Source organism: Gasterosteus aculeatus, chromosome X (assembly GCF_964276395.1).
Source record: "Gasterosteus aculeatus chromosome X, fGasAcu3.hap1.1, whole genome shotgun sequence".
Classification (NCBI taxonomy): Eukaryota; Metazoa; Chordata; class Actinopteri; order Perciformes; family Gasterosteidae; genus Gasterosteus; species Gasterosteus aculeatus.
Window position 1 is genome coordinate 355,305 of NC_135698.1, and position 18,543 is coordinate 373,847.

Consider the following 18,543-nt stretch of genomic DNA (forward strand, 5'->3'; position numbering starts at 1 on the left):
CTCGAACCGGGGACCTTTCGCGAACGTGATAACCACTACACTACGAAAACCACATGAGACGGTGTGTTCAGGAACCATCAACGATTGTTTCCGCCCGGTCTCGAACCGGGGACCTTTCGCGTGTTAGGCGAACGTGATAACCACTACACTACGGAAACCACATGAGATGGTGCGTTCAGAGACATAGGGCATGTTTATCTTTTTCATTGTTGAATTTCGGAATCAAAGAAAAAAACATCAACGACTGTTTCCGCCCGGTCTCGAAACGGGGACCTTTCGCGTGTAAGGCGAACGTGATAACCACTACACTACGGAAACCACAGGAGATGGTGCGTTCAGGGACATAGTGTATGTTTATCTGTTTGATTGCTGAAGTTCGGAATAAAGAAAAAAACATCAACGACTGTTTCCGCCCGGTCTCGAACCGGGGACCTTTCGCGTGTGAGGCGAACGTGATAACCACTACACTACGGAAACCACATGAGATGGTGCGTTCAGGGACATAGGGCATGTTTATCTGTTTGATTGTTGAAGTTCGGAATCAAAGAAAGAAACACCAACGACTGTTTCCGCCCGGTCTCGAACCGGGGACCTTTCGCGTGTTAGGCGAACGTGATAACCACTACACTACGGAAACAACATGAGATGGTGCGTTCAGGGACGTAGCTTATGTTTATCTGTTTGATTGTTGAAGTTCGCAATCAAAGAAAGAAACACCGACGACTGTTTCCGCCCGGTCTCGAACCGGGGACCTTTCGCGAACGTGATAACCACTACACTACGAAAACCACATAAGATGGTGCGTTCAGGAACCATCAACGATTGTTTCCGCCCGGTCTCGAACCGGGGACCTTTCGCGTGTTAGGCGAACGTGATAACCACTACACTACGGAAACCACATGAGATGGTGCGTTCAGGGACATAGCTTATGTTTATCTGTTTGATTGTTGAATTTCGGAATCAAAGAAAAAAACATCAACGACTGTTTCCGCCCGGTCTCGAAACGGGGACCTTTCGCTTGTGAGGCGAACGTGATAACCACTACACTACGGAAACCACATCAGATGGTGCGTTCAGGGACATAGGGCATGTTTATCTGTTTGATTGTTGAAGTTCGGAATCAAAGAAAGAAACACCAACGACTGTTTCCGCCCGGTCTCGAACCGGGGACCTTTCGCGTGTTAGGCGAACGTGATAACCACTACACTACGGAAACAACATGAGATGGTGCGTTCAGGGACGTAGCTTATGTTTATCTGTTTGATTGTTGAAGTTCGGAATCAAAGAAAGAAACACCAACAACTGTTTCCGCCCGGTCTCGAACCGGGGACCTTTTGCGAACGTGATAACCACTACACTACGGAAACCACATGAGACGGTGTGTTCAGGAACCATCAACGATTGTTTCCGCCCGGTCTCGAAACGGGGACCTTTCGAGTGTTAGGAGAACGTGATAACCACTACACTACGGAAACCACATGAGATGGTGCGTTCAGGGACATATCGCATGTTTCTCTGTTTGATTGTTGAAGTTCGGAATCAAAGAAAGAAAGACCAACGACTGTTTCCGCCCGGTCTCGAACCGGAGACCTTTCGCGTGTAAGGCGAACGTGATAACCACTACACTACGGAAACCACAGGAGATGGTGTGTTCAGGGACATAGTTTATGTATATCTGTTTGAATGTTGAAGTTGGGAATCAAAGAAAAAAACATCAACGACTGTTTCCGCCCGGTCTCGAACCGGGGACCTTTCGCGAACGTGATAACCACTACACTACGAAAACCACATGAGACGGTGTGTTCAGGGACATAGTTTATGTATATCTGTTTGAATGTTGAAGTTGGGAATCAAAGAAAAAAACATCAACGACTGTTTCCGCCCGGTCTCGAAACGGGGACCTTTCGCGTGTAAGGCGAACGTGATAACCACTACACTACGGAAACCACAGGAGATGGTGCGTTCAGGGACATAGTGTATGTTTATCTGTTTGATTGCTGAAGTTCGGAATAAAGAAAAAAACATCAACGACTGTTTCCGCCCGGTCTCGAACCAGGGACCTTTCGCGAACGTGATAACCACTACACTACGGAAACCACATGAGATGGTGCGTTCAGGGATATATCGCATGTTTATCTGTTTGAATGTTGAAGTTCGGAATCAAAGAAAGAAAGACCAACGACTGTTTCCGCCCGGTCTCGAACCGGGGACCTTTCGCGTGTAAGGCGAACGTGATAACCACTACACTACGGAAACCACATGAGATGGTGCGTTCAGGGACATAGCGCATGTTTATCTGTTTGAATGTTGAAGTTGGGAATCAAAGAAAAAAACATCAACGACTGTTTCCGCCCGGTCTCGAAACGGGGACCTTTCGCGTGTAAGGCGAACGTGATAACCACTACACTACGGAAACCACAGGAGATGGTGCGTTCAGGGACATAGTGTATGTTTATCTGTTTGATTGCTGAAGTTCGGAATAAAGAAAAAAACATCAACGACTGTTTCCGCCCGGTCTCGAACCAGGGACCTTTCGCGAACGTGATAACCACTACACTACGGAAACCACATGAGATGGTGCGTTCAGGGACATAGCGCATGTTTATCTGTTTGAATGTTGAAGTTGGGAATCAAAGAAAAAAACATCAACGACTGTTTCCGCCCGGTCTCGAAACGGGGACCTTTTGCGTGTGAGGCGAACGTGATAACCACTACACTACGGAAACCACATGAGATGGTGCCTTCAGGGACATAGCTTATGTTTATCTGTTTGATTGTTGAAGTTCGGAATCAAAGAAAGAAACACCAACGACTGTTTCCGCCCGGTCTCGAACCGGGGACCTTTCGCGTGTTAGGCGAACGTGATAACCACTACACTACGGAAACCACAGGAGATGGTGTGTTCAGGGACATAGCTTATGTTTATCTGTTTGATTGTTGAATTTCGGAATCAAAGAAAAAAACATCAACGACTGTTTCCGCCCGGTCTCGAAACGGGGACCTTTCGCGTGTAAGGCGAACGTGATAACCACTACACTACGGAAACAACATGAGATGGTGCGTTCAGGGACATAGTGTATGTTTATCTGTTTGATTGCTGAAGTTTGGAATAAAGAAAAAAACATCAACGACTGTTTCCGCCCGGTCTCGAACCGGGGACCTTTCGCGTGTGAGGCGAACGTGATAACCACTACACTACGGAAACCACAGGAGATGGTGTGTTCAGGGACATAGTGTATGTTTATCTGTTTGATTGCTGAAGTTTGGAATAAAGAAAAAAACATCAACGACTGTTTCCGCCCGGTCTCGAACCGGGGACCTTTCGCGTGTGAGGCGAACGTGATAACCACTACACTACGGAAACCACATGAGATGGTGCGTTCAGGGACATAGGGCATGTTTATCTGTTTGATTGTTGAAGTTCAGAATCAAAGAAAGAAACACCAACGACTGTTTCCGCCCGGTCTCGAACCGGGGACCTTTCGCGTGTTAGGCGAACGTGATAACCACTACACTACGGAAACAACATGAGATGGTGCGTTCAGGGACATAGCTTATGTTTATCTGTTTGATTGCTGAAGTTCGGAATAAAGAAAAAAACATCAACGACTGTTTCCGCCCGGTCTCAAAACGGGGACCTTTCGCGTGTAAGGCGAACGTGATAACCACTACACTACGGAAACCACAGGAGATGGTGCGTTCAGGGACATAGTGTATGTTTATCTGTTTGATTGCTGAAGTTCGGAATAAAGAAAAAAACATCAACGACTGTTTCCGCCCGGTCTCGAACCAGGGACCTTTCGCGAACGTGATAACCACTACACTACGGAAACCACATGAGATGGTGCGTTCAGGGACATAGCGCATGTTTATCTGTTTGAATGTTGAAGTTGGGAATCAAAGAAAAAAACATCAACGACTGTTTCCGCCCGGTCTCGAAACGGGGACCTTTCGCATGTGAGGCGAACGTGATAACCACTACACTACGGAAACCACATGAGATGGTGCCTTCAGGGACATAGCTTATGTTTATCTGTTTGATTGTTGAAGTTCGGAATCAAAGAAAGAAACACCAACGACTGTTTCCGCCCGGTCTCGAACCGGGGACCTTTCGCGTGTTAGGCGAACGTGATAACCACTACACTACGGAAACCACATGAGATGGTGCGTTCAGAGACATAGGGCATGTTTATCTTTTTCATTGTTGAAGTTCGGAATCAAAGAAAGGAACACCAACGACTGTTTCCGCCCGGTCTCGAACCGGGGACCTTTCGCGAACGTGATAACCACTACACTACGGAAACCACATGAGAAGGTGTGTTCAGGAACCATCAACGATTGTTTCCGCCCGGTCTCGAAACGGGGACCTTTCGAGTGTTAGGAGAACGTGATAACCACTACACTACGGAAACCACATGAGATGGTGCGTTCAGGGACATATCGCATGTTTCTCTGTTTGATTGTTCAAGTTCGGAATCAAAGAAAGAAAGACCAACGACTGTTTCCGCCCGGTCTCGAACCGGGGACCTTTCGCGTGTAAGGCGAACGTGATAACCACTACACTACGGAAACCACAGGAGATGGTGTGTTCAGGGACATAGTTTATGTATATCTGTTTGAATGTTGAAGTTGGGAATCAAAGAAAAAAACATCAACGACTGTTTCCGCCCGGTCTCGAACCGGGGACCTTTCGCGTGTGAGGCGAACGTGATAACCACTACACTACGGAAACCACATGAGATGGTGCCTTCAGGGACATAGCTTATGTTTATCTGTTTGATTGTTGAAGTTCGGAATCAAAGAAAGAAACACCGACGACTGTTTCCGCCCGGTCTCGAACCGGGGACCTTTCGCGAACGTGATAACCACTACACTACGAAAACCACATGAGACGGTGTGTTCAGGAACCATCAACGATTGTTTCCGCCCGGTCTCGAAACGGGGACCTTTCGCGTGTGAGGCGAACGTGATAACCACTACACTACGGAAACCACATGAGATGGTGCCTTCAGGGACATAGCTTATGTTTATCTGTTTGATTGTTGAAGTTCGGAATCAAAGAAAGAAACACCAACGACTGTTTCCGCCCGGTCTCGAACCGGGGACCTTTCGCGTGTTAGGCGAACGTGATAACCACTACACTACGGAAACAACATGAGATGGTGCGTTCAGGGACATAGCTTATGTTTATCTGTTTGATTGTTGAAGTTCGGAATCAAAGAAAGAAACACCAACGACTGTTTCCGCCCGGTCTCGAACCGGGGACCTTTCGCGAACGTGATAACCACTACACTACGGAAACCACATGAGACGGTGTGTTCAGGAACCATCAACGATTGTTTCCGCCCGGTCTCGAAACGGGGACCTTTCGAGTGTTAGGAGAACGTGATAACCACTACACTACGGAAACCACATGAGATGGTGCGTTCAGGGACATAGCGCATGTTTATCTGTTTGATTGCTGAAGTTCGGAATAAAGAAAAAAACAACAACGACTGTTTCCGCCCGGTCTCGAACCGGGGACCTTTCGCGTGTGAGGCGAACGTGATAACCACTACACTACGGAAACCACATGAGATGGTGCGTTCAGAGACATAGGGCATGTTTATCTTTTTCATTGTTGAAGTTCGGAATCAAAGAAAGGAACACCAACGACTGTTTCCGCCCGGTCTCGAACCGGGGACCTTTCGCGAACGTGATAACCACTACACTACGGAAACCACATGAGAAGGTGTGTTCAGGAACCATCAACGATTGTTTCCGCCCGGTCTCGAAACGGGGACCTTTCGAGTGTTAGGAGAACGTGATAACCACTACACTACGGAAACCACATGAGATGGTGCGTTCAGGGACATATCGCATGTTTCTCTGTTTGATTGTTCAAGTTCGGAATCAAAGAAAGAAAGACCAACGACTGTTTCCGCCCGGTCTCGAACCGGGGACCTTTCGCGTGTAAGGCGAACGTGATAACCACTACACTACGGAAACCACAGGAGATGGTGTGTTCAGGGACATAGTTTATGTATATCTGTTTGAATGTTGAAGTTGGGAATCAAAGAAAAAAACATCAACGACTGTTTCCGCCCGGTCTCGAACCGGGGACCTTTCGCGTGTGAGGCGAACGTGATAACCACTACACTACGGAAACCACATGAGATGGTGCCTTCAGGGACATAGCTTATGTTTATCTGTTTGATTGTTGAAGTTCGGAATCAAAGAAAGAAACACCGACGACTGTTTCCGCCCGGTCTCGAACCGGGGACCTTTCGCGAACGTGATAACCACTACACTACGAAAACCACATGAGACGGTGTGTTCAGGAACCATCAACGATTGTTTCCGCCCGGTCTCGAACCGGGGACCTTTCGCGTGTTAGGCGAACGTGATAACCACTACACTACGGAAACCACATGAGATGGTGCGTTCAGGGACATAGCTTATGTTTATCTGTTTGATTGTTGAATTTCGGAATCAAAGAAAAAAACATCAACGACTGTTTCCGCCCGGTCTCGAAACGGGGACCTTTCGCGTGTAAGGCGAACGTGATAACCACTACACTACGGAAACCACAGGAGATGGTGCGTTCAGGGACATAGTGTATGTTTATCTGTTTGATTGCTGAAGTTCGGAATAAAGAAAAAAACATCAACGACTGTTTCCGCCCGGTCTCGAACCGGGGACCTTTCGCATGTGAGGCGAACGTGATAACCACTACACTACGGAAACCACATGAGATGGTGCCTTCAGGGACATAGCTTATGTTTATCTGTTTGATTGTTGAAGTTCGGAATCAAAGAAAAAAACACCAACGACTGTTTCCGCCCGGTCTCGAACCGGGGACCTTTCGCGAACGTGATAACCACTACACTAGGGAAACCACATGAGACGGTGTGTTCAGGAACCATCAACGATTGTTTCCGCCCGGTCTCGAAACGGGGACCTTTCGAGTGTTAGGAGAACGTGATAACCACTACACTACGGAAACCACATGAGATGGTGCGTTCAGGGACATATCGCATGTTTCTCTGTTTGATTGTTGAAGTTCGGAATCAAAGAAAGAAAGACCAACGACTGTTTCCGCCCGGTCTCGAACCGGGGACCTTTCGCGTGTAAGGCGAACGTGATAACCACTACACTACGGAAACCACAGGAGATGGTGTGTTCAGGGACATAGTTTATGTATATCTGTTTGAATGTTGAAGTTGGGAATCAAAGAAAAAAACATCAACGACTGTTTCCGCCCGGTCTCGAAACGGGGACCTTTCGCGTGTAAGGCGAACGTGATAACCACTACACTACGGAAACCACAGGAGATGGTGCGTTCAGGGACATAGTGTATGTTTATCTGTTTGATTGCTGAAGTTCGGAATAAAGAAAAAAACATCAACGACTGTTTCCGCCCGGTCTCGAACCAGGGACCTTTCGCGAACGTGATAACCACTACACTACGGAAACCACATGAGATGGTGCGTTTAGGGACATAGCGCATGTTTATCTGTTTGAATGTTGAAGTTGGGAATCAAAGAAAAAAACATCAACGACTGTTTCCGCCCGGTCTCGAAACGGGGACCTTTTGCGTGTGAGGCGAACGTGATAACCACTACACTACGGAAACCACATGAGATGGTGCCTTCAGGGACATAGCTTATGTTTATCTGTTTGATTGTTGAAGTTCGGAATCAAAGAAAGAAACACCAACGACTGTTTCCGCCCGGTCTCGAACCGGGGACCTTTCGCGTGTTAGGCGAACGTGATAACCACTACACTACGGAAACCACATGAGATGGTGCGTTCAGGGACATAGCTTATGTTTATCTGTTTGATTGTTGAATTTCGGAATCAAAGAAAAAAACATCAACGACTGTTTCCGCCCGGTCTCGAAACGGGGACCTTTCGCGTGTAAGGCGAACGTGATAACCACTACACTACGGAAACAACATGAGATGGTGCGTTCAGGGACATAGCTTATGTTTATCTGTTTGATTGCTGAAGTTTAGAATAAAGAAAAAAACATCAACGACTGTTTCCGCCCGGTCTCGAACCGGGGACCTTTCGCGTGTGAGGCGAACGTGATAACCACTACACTACGGAAACCACATGAGATGGTGCGTTCAGGGACATAGCTTATGTTTATCTGTTTGATTGTTGAATTTCGGAATCAAAGAAAAAAACATCAACGACTGTTTCCGCCCGGTCTCGAAACGGGGACCTTTCGCGTGTAAGGCGAACGTGATAACCACTAAACTACGGAAACCACAGGAGATGGTGCGTTCAGGGACATAGTGTATGTTTATCTGTTTGATTGCTGAAGTTCGGAATAAAGAAAAAAACATCAACGACTGTTTCCGCCCGGTCTCGAACCGGGGACCTTTCGCGTGTGAGGCGAACGTGATAACCACTACACTACGGAAACCACATGAGATGGTGCGTTCAGGGACATATCGCATGTTTCTCTGTTTGATTGTTGAAGTTCGGAATCAAAGAAAGAAAGACCAACGACTGTTTCCGCCCGGTCTCGAACCGGGGACCTTTCGCGTGTTAGGCGAACGTGATAACCACTACACTACGGAAACCACAGGAGATGGTGTGTTCAGGGACATAGTTTATGTATATCTGTTTGAATGTTGAAGTTGGGAATCAAAGAAAAAAACATCAACGACTGTTTCCGCCCGGTCTCGAAACGGGGACCTTTCGCGTGTAAGGCGAACGTGATAACCACTACACTACGGAAACCACAGGAGATGGTGCGTTCAGGGACATAGTGTATGTTTATCTGTTTGATTGCTGAAGTTCGGAATAAAGAAAAAAACATCAACGACTGTTTCCGCCCGGTCTCGAACCAGGGACCTTTCGCGAACGTGATAACCACTACACTACGGAAACCACATGAGATGGTGCGTTTAGGGACATAGCGCATGTTTATCTGTTTGAATGTTGAAGTTGGGAATCAAAGAAAAAAACATCAACGACTGTTTCCGCCCGGTCTCGAAACGGGGACCTTTTGCGTGTGAGGCGAACGTGATAACCACTACACTACGGAAACCACATGAGATGGTGCCTTCAGGGACATAGCTTATGTTTATCTGTTTGATTGTTGAAGTTCGGAATCAAAGAAAGAAACACCAACGACTGTTTCCGCCCGGTCTCGAACCGGGGACCTTTCGCGTGTTAGGCGAACGTGATAACCACTACACTACGGAAACCACATGAGATGGTGCGTTCAGGGACATAGCTTATGTTTATCTGTTTGATTGTTGAATTTCGGAATCAAAGAAAAAAACATCAACGACTGTTTCCGCCCGGTCTCGAAACGGGGACCTTTCGCGTGTAAGGCGAACGTGATAACCACTACACTACGGAAACAACATGAGATGGTGCGTTCAGGGACATAGCTTATGTTTATCTGTTTGATTGCTGAAGTTTAGAATAAAGAAAAAAACATCAACGACTGTTTCCGCCCGGTCTCGAACCGGGGACCTTTCGCGTGTGAGGCGAACGTGATAACCACTACACTACGGAAACCACATGAGATGGTGCGTTCAGGGACATAGCTTATGTTTATCTGTTTGATTGTTGAATTTCGGAATCAAAGAAAAAAACATCAACGACTGTTTCCGCCCGGTCTCGAAACGGGGACCTTTCGCGTGTAAGGCGAACGTGATAACCACTAAACTACGGAAACCACAGGAGATGGTGCGTTCAGGGACATAGTGTATGTTTATCTGTTTGATTGCTGAAGTTCGGAATAAAGAAAAAAACATCAACGACTGTTTCCGCCCGGTCTCGAACCGGGGACCTTTCGCGTGTGAGGCGAACGTGATAACCACTACACTACGGAAACCACATGAGATAGTGCGTTCAGGGACATAGGGCATGTTTATCTGTTTGATTGTTGAAGTTCAGAATCAAAGAAAGAAACACCAACGACTGTTTCCGCCCGGTCTCGAACCGGGGACCTTTCGCGTGTTAGGCGAACGTGATAACCACTACACTACGGAAACCACATGAGATGGTGCGTTCAGGGACATAGGGCATGTTTATCTTTTTGATTGTTGAAGTTCGGAATCAAAGAAAGGAACACCAACGACTGTTTCCGCCCGGTCTCGAACCGGGGACCTTTCGCGTGTTAGGCGAACGTGATAACCACTACACTACGGAAACAACATGAGATGGTGCGTTCAGGGACATAGCTTATGTTTATCTGTTTGATTGTTGAAGTTCGGAATCAAAGAAAGAAACACCAACCACTGTTTCCGCCCGGTCTCGAACCGGGGACCTTTCGCGTGTTAGGCGAACGTGATAACCACTACACTACGGAAACAACATGAGATGGTGTGTTCAGGGACATAGTTTATGTATATCTGTTTGAATGTTGAAGTTGGGAATCAAAGAAAAAAACATCAACGACTGTTTCCGCCCGGTCTCGAACCGGGGACCTTTCGTGTGTGAGGCGAACGTGATAACCACTACACTACGGAAACCACATGAGATGGTGCCTTCAGGGACATAGCTTATGTTTATCTGTTTGAATGTTGAAGTTCGGAATCAAAGAAAGAAACACCAACGATTGTTTCCGCCCGGTCTCGAAACGGGGACCTTTCGAGTGTTAGGAGAACGTGATAACCACTACACTACGGAAACCACATGAGATGGTGCATTCAGGGACATATCGCATGTTTCTCTGTTTGATTGTTGAAGTTCGGAATCAAAGAAAGAAAGACCAATGACTGTTTCCGCCCGGTCTCGAACCGGGGACCTTTCGCGTGTAAGGCGAACGTGATAACCACTACACTACGGAAACCACAGGAGATGGTGCGTTCAGGGACATAGTGTATGTTTATCTGTTTGATTGCTGAAGTTCGGAATAAAGAAAAAAACATCAACGACTGTTTCCGCCCGGTCTCGAACCAGGGACCTTTCGCGAACGTGATAACCACTACACTACGGAAACCACATGAGATGGTGCGTTCAGGGACATAGCGCATGTTTATCTGTTTGATTGCTGAAGTTCGGAATAAACAAAAAAACATCAACGACTGTTTCCGCCTGGTCTCGATCCGGGGACCTTTCGCGTGTGCGGCGAACGTGATTACCACTACACTACGGAAACCACATGAGATGGTGCGTTCAGGGACATAGCTTATGTTTATCTGTTTGATTGCTGAAGTTCGGAATAAACAAAAAAACATCAACGACTGTTTCCGCCCGGTCTCAAACCGGGGACCTTTTGCATGTGAGGCGAACGTGATAACCACTACACTACGGAAACCACATGAGATGGTGCGTTCAGGGACATAGTGAATGTTTATCTGTTTGATTGCGAAGTTCGGAATCAAAGAAAGAAACACCAACGACTGTTTCCGCCCGGTCTCGAACCGGGGACCTTTCGCGTGTTAGGCGAACGTGATAACCACTACACTACGGAAACCACATGAGATGGTGCGTTCAGGGACATAGCGCATGTTTCTCTGTTTGATTGTTGAAGTTCGGAATCAAAGAAAGAAAGACCAACGACTGTTTCCGCCCGGTCTCGAACCGGGGACCTTTCGCGTGTAAGGCGAACGTGATAACCACTACACTACGGAAACCACAGGAGATGGTGTGTTCAGGGACATATTTTATGTTTATCTGTTTGATTGCTGAAGAATCAAAGAAAAAAACACCAACGACTGTTTCCGCCCGGTTTCGAACCGGGGACCTTTCGCATGTTAGGCGAACGTGATAACCACTACACTACGGAAACCACATGAGATGGTGCCTTCAGGGACATAGCTTATGTTTATCTGTTTGATTGTTGAATTTCGGAATCAAAGAAAAAAACATCAACGACTGTTTCCGCCCGGTCTCGAAACGGGGACCTTTCGCGTGTAAGGCGAACGTGATAACCACTACACTACGGAAACCACAGGAGATGGTGCGTTCAGGGACATAGCTTATGTTTATCTGTTTGATTGCTGAAGTTCGGAATAAACAAAAAAACATCAACGACTGTTTCCGCCCGGTCTCGAACCGGGGACCTTTCGCGTGTGCGGCGAACGTGATAACCACTACACTACGGAAACCACATGAGATGGTGCGTTCAGGGACATAGCGCATGTTTATCTGTTTGATTGTTGAAGTTCGGAATCAAAGAAAGAAACACCAACGACTGTTTCCGCCCGGTCTCGAACCGGGGACCTTTCGCGTGTTAGGCGAACGTGATAACCACTACACTACGGAAACCACATGAGATGGTGCGTTCAGGGACATTTCGCATGTTTATCTGTTTGATTGTTGAAGTTCGGAATCAAAGAAAGAAACACCAACGACTGTTTCCGCCCGGTCTCGAAACGGGGACCTTTCGCGTGTAAGGCGAACGTGATAACCACTACACTACGGAAACCACAGGAGATGGTGCGTTCAGGGACATAGCTTATGTTTATCTGTTTGATTGCTGAAGTTCGGAATAAACAAAAAAACATCAACGACTGTTTCCGCCCGGTCTCGAACCGGGGACCTTTTGCATGTGAGGCGAACGTGATAACCACTACACTACGGAAACCACATGAGATGGTGCGTTCAGGGACATAGTGAATGTTTATCTGTTTGATTGCGAAGTTCGGAATCAAAGAAAAAAACATCAACGACTGTTTCCGCCCGGTCTCGAACCGGGGACCTTTCGCGTGTGAGGCGAACGTGATAACCACTACACTACGGAAACCACAGGAGATGGTGCGTTCAGGGACATAGCTTATGTATATCTGTTTGAATGTTAAAGTTCGGAATCAAAGAGAGAAACATCAACGACTGTTTCTGCCCGGTCTCGAACCGGGGACCTTTCGCGTCTTAGGCGAACGTGATAAATTAGAGGTGGGTAAACTGAATTTTGTGATCATACAGACCTCGACGCGATGCGAAGCAACGCAACACAAAGCGTCGCGACTCTGTAAGGCTGTCCTGGCTATATTGCATTTTGTTATCAGTAAAAGTCATATACAATCAATGACAATGAATACATGTGTTAGTAGTTTGTAGTTTATTAAATTTAAGAAAACAGTAAAGAAAAGTATGACAAGACAACAACACAATTGCAGATTAAGAACTATCTACATACGCAGTCTCCTTTTTACAGTAGTGCCCAGAGGGCCTCCTTGTCCTCCACATCAGGTTCTGCCTTGCTTGTCCTCTCTCTATTGGACCTGGTGTTTCTCCTCTCCCTGTGCTCTCTGCATCATTGCCTGTCCTCTCACTGCCTGAAAAAATATGTTGAATTTAAGAGTTAACCAGTTAAGCAGCCTGTCAATTACACTGACAACATAAGTTAAAGGAATACTCATGTACTACCTATGTCATCATAAATAGCCCATACAGCATGTTTTTTTTCATATTGAGAACTGACTTGTTTTCTAATCTACGCGTCACCAGCCGTTTTTCTTGTCCTTTTACTGTGCACGACCAGCGAACACAGAGCGCGCGACTACTACCCCCCCCCCGTCGGTTGTTCCGCCCGCAACGACTACTACCCCTCCCCCCCCCGCCGGACCTTCTCGACCGGTCCGCGAAATATTGTCTGACATAAAACCGGTCCGTGAGGTAAAAAAGGTTGGGGACCACTGGGCTGATCCACAACGTGTATGTTTACATACCTCCTGGATCCTGATTGGTGTCGCTGCTGCAGCCGCAAGGCACTGATTGGATGCTCACAGACCGTAATACAGCGCAGATGAAAAGGATTCAGACTACGGCGTGTATATGTTCAACAACAGGAAACGTAGTCTTAGCTGTTTTAAAATGACACCAAGTTTATTTCGGATTATTCCAACGGAAGAATACAAGGCGCAGGAAACTTTGACGTGCGTAAACGCCACTTAGAGGTGCGTAAACGCTATTTATAGGTGCGTAAACGCTATTTCCAAAATTCTAGAGGTGCGTAAACGGCGTTTACGTGCGTTTACCCTCCACTACAGCCCTGCCTGCAAGTCAACTTTGCTGCGTTAAAATTCAGAGATTTGCCATGGAGAAAAGTCAGATAGCCCACTAACCCCCAAGGCAAGGCAAGGCAATTTTATTTGTATAGCGCTTTTCATACACAAGGCAGACTCAAAGTGCTTCACATCATAACATTTCATACAATAAAGTGAGATAAAATGCAGGAATTAGAAGACAATTAAAAACAGCAAATAAAATTATAAATTAAAATCTTATTTAAATTGTTTAATTAAAAGCAGAGGTTAAAAGTGCAATGTAGGTAAAATTTAGCAGAAGGCAAAGCTGAGCATAAAAGTTTTCAGTCTTGTTTTAAACGTGGTCAGAGTTGGGGCAAGTCTTAAATCTTCAGGAAGTTAATTCCAGCTGTTTGTTGCGTAGTAACTAAATGATGCTTTGCCATGATTTGTATTTACTCTGGGAATCACTAACAGATTTGTGTCAGAAGATCTTAGTGATCTTGAAGGCTTATGTAGTGGAAGCATATCAGTGATATACTTTGGCCCTAAACCATGTAGTGATTTATATGTGAGCAGTAGGATTTTGAAATTAATTCTCTGACATACTGGGAGCCAATGTAAGGATTTAAGAATTGGTGTAATGTGCTCACATTTTTTGGTCTTTGTTAGAACTCTAGCAGCAGCGTTCTGAACAAGCTGGAGCTGCCTGACAGTTTTTTTTGGAAGACCTGCAAGGAGACCATTACAATAGTCCAGCCTACTAGTTATAAAGACATGTACAAGTGTTTCTAAGTCTTGAGCTGACATGAGCCCTCTAAGTCGTGCTACATTTTTGAGGTGGTAGTAGGCCGATTGTGTTACTGATTTGATGTGACTCTCCAAGTGTAAATCTGAATCCATAATAGCCCCCAGATTTCTGGCTTTATTTGATGTTTTCAGGGACAGAGAGTGAAGGTGTTGGGTTACTTTAAACCTTTCTTTTTTAGCACCAAATACAATGATCTCAGTTTTGTCTTCATTTAGTTGTAGGAAATTTTGACACATCCAGTCTTTGATTTGCTCAATGCACTGGCACAGAAGATCTATGGGGCGATAGTCGTTTGGTGATAGCGCTACATAGATTTGGGTGTCATCAGCGTAGCAATGGTGGTCAATTTTATTTCTTTGCATGATTTGTCCTAGTGGGAGCATGTAGATGTTGAATAAAGTCGCCCCTAAGATCGAACCTTGGGGGACTCAACACGTTACGTCGGTTGTTTCTGATACGAAGTCACCAATGGAAACAAAATAGTTCCGGTCTTGTAGATATGACCTGAACCTGCTTAAGACTGTGCCTGAGAGCCCCACCCAGTTTTCCAACCTGTCCAAAAGTATTGAGTGGTCGACAGTATCAAATGCAGCACTGAGGTCTAATAGCATTAATATTGAAGTTTTGCCAGAGTCTGTGTTAAGACGGATGTCATTTACAACTAATAGGGCCGTCTCGGTGCTATGAAGAGGTCGAAATCCTGACTGGAAGTTGTCGTGGCAGCCAGTTGAAGCCAGGAAGTGATTACGTTGTTGTAGGACAACTTTCTCAATTATTTTACTTATGAAAGGTAGATTTGAAATTGGTCTGTAGTTGTTGATAATAGAGGCATCTAGGCTCCTCTTTTTTAGGAGAGGTTTAATAACTGCAGTTTTGAAAGCTTTTGGGAAATGGCCTGTCTGAATAGAGTTATTAACTATTTGCAATATGTCTGTTGCTAGGCAGTCAAAAACATTCTTAAAGAAGTTGGTAGGTAAAGCATCAAGACAGCAGGTGGATGGTTTTAAATTTGTCACCGTTTCCTCTAGAGTTTGAGAGTCTATGGCATTAAAGCTTGTCATCATTGCTGTGTTACTTTTGCCTAAATAGGGTGGTGATCCAACATTTTTGCTTGAGATATTAATGGCGCGTCTGATGCCTTCAATTTTATCAGTATAAAAGAACGCAAACTCGTTGCATTTCTGTGTGGAATGGAGTTCAGGTGGTATTTGTGTCGGGGGGTTGGTCAGTCTGTCAACAGTTTCAAACAGGGTTTTTGCCTTATTAGTGTTGTTGTTGATGATGTTGGAGAAGAATGTTTCCCTAGCACTTTTTAAGTCTAAATTGTAGGCCCGGAGGCGCTCTTTATAGATGTCATGGTGAGTATGAAGTTTTGTATTCTGCCAGATTCGTTCAGCCTTCCTGCACTCTCTTCTCTGGGCTGTTACAACAGCAGCTTTTCTCCTGGGCGCCTTTTGCTTACTAGAACTGGTTTTCACCGTAACAGGTGCTATGTCATCTATAACATTCAAAATTTTGGAATTAAAGTTAAAATTTTGACATGGGATTAGAGGTGGTAACGAGGAGATGACATTTTTAAAGAGTACATTAGTATGTTCCTTGATGTACCGTTTTTTGACAGTATTTGATTTTGATTGTGTGTCAGGAATGAAAGAAATACTAAAGAAAACACAGAAGTGGTCAGACAATGAAGGATCAGTCACAAAAACATCGGAAACAATGAGACCTTTTGTGATAATCAGGTCCAGGGTGTGTCCCTTACAATGAGTAGCCTCACATGTTGAGACAGTTCAAATGTGTCTAAAATAGTCAAAGTGCAAAGTTCTTTTGCACCCTAGTCATTCAAATTGTCAGTATGAAAACTAAAGTCACCAGTTATAACTAGACAGTCAAAGTCGGTAGAAATGCTAGACAATAATTCAGTAAAATCATCGAAAAAATGTGCAGAATATTTAGGTGGCCTGTAAATAATTACCAGGAGAACTCTGGGAGAACCTTTCAATACAACACAAAGATATTCGAATGATGGAAAATCACTAAGTGACATCTGTTTCCCCTGAAATATATTTTTAAATATAGCAGCAACCCCTCCACCTCTTTTTCCAGATTTACATACATCAATAAAGTTATAGTTGGGGGGTGCTGCCTCAATCAGAATGCTTGCACTGTTATTTTGTTCTAGCCATGTTTCAGTTAAAAACATAAATTCAAGTTTAGAAGTGGTAATAAAATCATTGACTAAAAACGATTTGTTATTAAGAGACCTAACATTAAGCAGAGCCATCCTGATGGTGTTATTCACAGGCTTTGGGGTTGACTTTGAGCTGGAGAGAATAGGAATGAGATTTGTTAGATTAGCAGTGTGTCAAAGTTTCGCAACGTTCACTCTCTTGGTGGTCACAACAGGAATGCAGAAGGTGCCATGTTTTGACGTAGGCGACCTTGGGTCCAGCTGATAATGCGGTCTACTGCTGAACCCTTTTCTATCAGTAATATTCAGGGCTGCTGTCAGGAGGAGGAGGGGGTGGGCCTAAGGGGGGGGATTGAGCAGCGTCACAGCTGGGATGGATTTGTGGAGGTGGAGGTGGAGCACGTCTTCGTAGAGGTGGGGGGGCAGATCGGCGTAAGATGGCGTCACTGCTGAGATGAGCTGGTGCAGGTGGACGCTGGGGGGGAGGGCGCTGAGGGAGTAAAAATAGGAGTAGGGCGGGGGGGTAAGTGGGGGTAACTCTTGGAACTCCAAGGGGGAGGAGGGGGGAGAAAGGTTTACTGAAGGGAGGGAGAAAGAGGGAGACGTGGACCTGGATGGGGGCTCTGGGGGGGGGTGGGAGAGGGATCCTCACACGTAATGGCAGGAGGGTTAGAGGGGGATGGCAATGGCGGTCCTCCTTCGCCGTTTCTGATAAGCTGTGTTTTCTCTTCCTTCTTTGTGGGCTCCTCTTCTTGCCTCGTGTCCTTGGCAGTGGGGACAGATGGATGACGCATGATGTAAAACATGTTGGAAATGAAAAGCTTTGCTCCCATCTTATTCAGGCAAAGTCCATTTGTCTTAAAAAGATGGCTGCGGTCCCAGAAAAAGCTAAAATTGTTGATACAATGCATTGAACGAACTGCACATGCAGTTAAGAGCCATTTGTTGAGCCAAAACAATCTACTGAATCTCTCAGCTCCTCTCCCGGTCGGGGGCAGAGGACCACTGATGAACACCTCAGCATTCACAGAGCTGACTGTTTCTAAGAGATTATCGAAGTGCTCTTTTAACTTTTATGATTGTTGTTTTTCAATGTCATTGGAGCCAATGTGCAGGATTAAATTTTTCACAGTTGGGTGTTCAGCCACAATTTCCAAAATTCTTTCTTCCAAGTCAGACACCATATCCTCCGGGAAGCAGAGTACTTTGGTGTCGTTACTACTTTTCATATCTTTTACAGAAAAATCACCCACAATCAGATTTTCAGGCCCTGTCGTTAGCTTTCTCTGTGGCTTTGAGTTAGCAGGTCTTACCCTGTTGCGTGGTGGTGGAGGGTTATCCAGAAATTTAGAGGGGGATCCATGGTCCTGCAACAGTGGAGCAAACCTGTTTTGTAGTTTTACACCTGTTTGCTGGGGAGGTTTCTTGGTAGTTCCCCTCTTCTCAGTTGTCCGCTGCTTTGTTCTACGTTGAGGAGGAGTTATGCCTGGATGGTAACGCAGGCCAGTCGGCCAGATCACAGATATCGGGCCGCCGCGTCCTGCCAGTTATCCGTTCTCCCTTGTCTGGTCTTCTCTTTGGCTTTGCACCAAGTGTGGTCCAGGGAGGACTGTCGCTGG

At 45.8% G+C, this 18,543-nt stretch overlaps 20 non-coding genes across 20 annotated transcripts; all 20 read right to left on the reverse strand.

Annotated features, from left to right (window-relative positions):
• Window positions 1-404: 404 nt before the first annotated feature.
• On the reverse strand, window positions 405-477 carry trnav-cac (transfer RNA valine (anticodon CAC)). The gene has a single exon. It is a non-coding gene; the product is annotated as a tRNA-Val (tRNA).
• Window positions 478-1,562: 1,085 nt separating this feature from the next.
• On the reverse strand, window positions 1,563-1,635 carry trnav-uac (transfer RNA valine (anticodon UAC)). Its single transcript has one exon. It is a non-coding gene; the product is annotated as a tRNA-Val (tRNA).
• Window positions 1,636-2,183: 548 nt separating this feature from the next.
• Window positions 2,184-2,256, reverse strand: trnav-uac (transfer RNA valine (anticodon UAC)). Its single transcript has one exon. It is a non-coding gene; the product is annotated as a tRNA-Val (tRNA).
• An 876-nt stretch (window positions 2,257-3,132) lies between these two features.
• On the reverse strand, window positions 3,133-3,205 carry trnav-cac (transfer RNA valine (anticodon CAC)). The gene has a single exon. It is a non-coding gene; the product is annotated as a tRNA-Val (tRNA).
• An 86-nt stretch (window positions 3,206-3,291) lies between these two features.
• trnav-cac (transfer RNA valine (anticodon CAC)) lies at window positions 3,292-3,364 on the reverse strand. The gene has a single exon. It is a non-coding gene; the product is annotated as a tRNA-Val (tRNA).
• A 1,135-nt stretch (window positions 3,365-4,499) lies between these two features.
• On the reverse strand, window positions 4,500-4,572 carry trnav-uac (transfer RNA valine (anticodon UAC)). The gene has a single exon. It is a non-coding gene; the product is annotated as a tRNA-Val (tRNA).
• Window positions 4,573-4,659: 87 nt separating this feature from the next.
• Window positions 4,660-4,732, reverse strand: trnav-cac (transfer RNA valine (anticodon CAC)). The gene has a single exon. It is a non-coding gene; the product is annotated as a tRNA-Val (tRNA).
• Window positions 4,733-5,496: 764 nt separating this feature from the next.
• trnav-cac (transfer RNA valine (anticodon CAC)) lies at window positions 5,497-5,569 on the reverse strand. Its single transcript has one exon. It is a non-coding gene; the product is annotated as a tRNA-Val (tRNA).
• A 346-nt stretch (window positions 5,570-5,915) lies between these two features.
• On the reverse strand, window positions 5,916-5,988 carry trnav-uac (transfer RNA valine (anticodon UAC)). Its single transcript has one exon. It is a non-coding gene; the product is annotated as a tRNA-Val (tRNA).
• An 87-nt stretch (window positions 5,989-6,075) lies between these two features.
• Window positions 6,076-6,148, reverse strand: trnav-cac (transfer RNA valine (anticodon CAC)). Its single transcript has one exon. It is a non-coding gene; the product is annotated as a tRNA-Val (tRNA).
• A 505-nt stretch (window positions 6,149-6,653) lies between these two features.
• On the reverse strand, window positions 6,654-6,726 carry trnav-cac (transfer RNA valine (anticodon CAC)). The gene has a single exon. It is a non-coding gene; the product is annotated as a tRNA-Val (tRNA).
• Window positions 6,727-7,072: 346 nt separating this feature from the next.
• Window positions 7,073-7,145, reverse strand: trnav-uac (transfer RNA valine (anticodon UAC)). Its single transcript has one exon. It is a non-coding gene; the product is annotated as a tRNA-Val (tRNA).
• Window positions 7,146-8,021: 876 nt separating this feature from the next.
• trnav-cac (transfer RNA valine (anticodon CAC)) lies at window positions 8,022-8,094 on the reverse strand. Its single transcript has one exon. It is a non-coding gene; the product is annotated as a tRNA-Val (tRNA).
• Window positions 8,095-8,340: 246 nt separating this feature from the next.
• Window positions 8,341-8,413, reverse strand: trnav-cac (transfer RNA valine (anticodon CAC)). The gene has a single exon. It is a non-coding gene; the product is annotated as a tRNA-Val (tRNA).
• Window positions 8,414-9,449: 1,036 nt separating this feature from the next.
• trnav-cac (transfer RNA valine (anticodon CAC)) lies at window positions 9,450-9,522 on the reverse strand. The gene has a single exon. It is a non-coding gene; the product is annotated as a tRNA-Val (tRNA).
• A 246-nt stretch (window positions 9,523-9,768) lies between these two features.
• On the reverse strand, window positions 9,769-9,841 carry trnav-cac (transfer RNA valine (anticodon CAC)). Its single transcript has one exon. It is a non-coding gene; the product is annotated as a tRNA-Val (tRNA).
• An 887-nt stretch (window positions 9,842-10,728) lies between these two features.
• Window positions 10,729-10,801, reverse strand: trnav-uac (transfer RNA valine (anticodon UAC)). The gene has a single exon. It is a non-coding gene; the product is annotated as a tRNA-Val (tRNA).
• A 714-nt stretch (window positions 10,802-11,515) lies between these two features.
• trnav-uac (transfer RNA valine (anticodon UAC)) lies at window positions 11,516-11,588 on the reverse strand. Its single transcript has one exon. It is a non-coding gene; the product is annotated as a tRNA-Val (tRNA).
• An 82-nt stretch (window positions 11,589-11,670) lies between these two features.
• On the reverse strand, window positions 11,671-11,743 carry trnav-aac (transfer RNA valine (anticodon AAC)). The gene has a single exon. It is a non-coding gene; the product is annotated as a tRNA-Val (tRNA).
• An 884-nt stretch (window positions 11,744-12,627) lies between these two features.
• trnav-cac (transfer RNA valine (anticodon CAC)) lies at window positions 12,628-12,700 on the reverse strand. The gene has a single exon. It is a non-coding gene; the product is annotated as a tRNA-Val (tRNA).
• Between the last annotated feature and the right edge of the window lie 5,843 nt (window positions 12,701-18,543).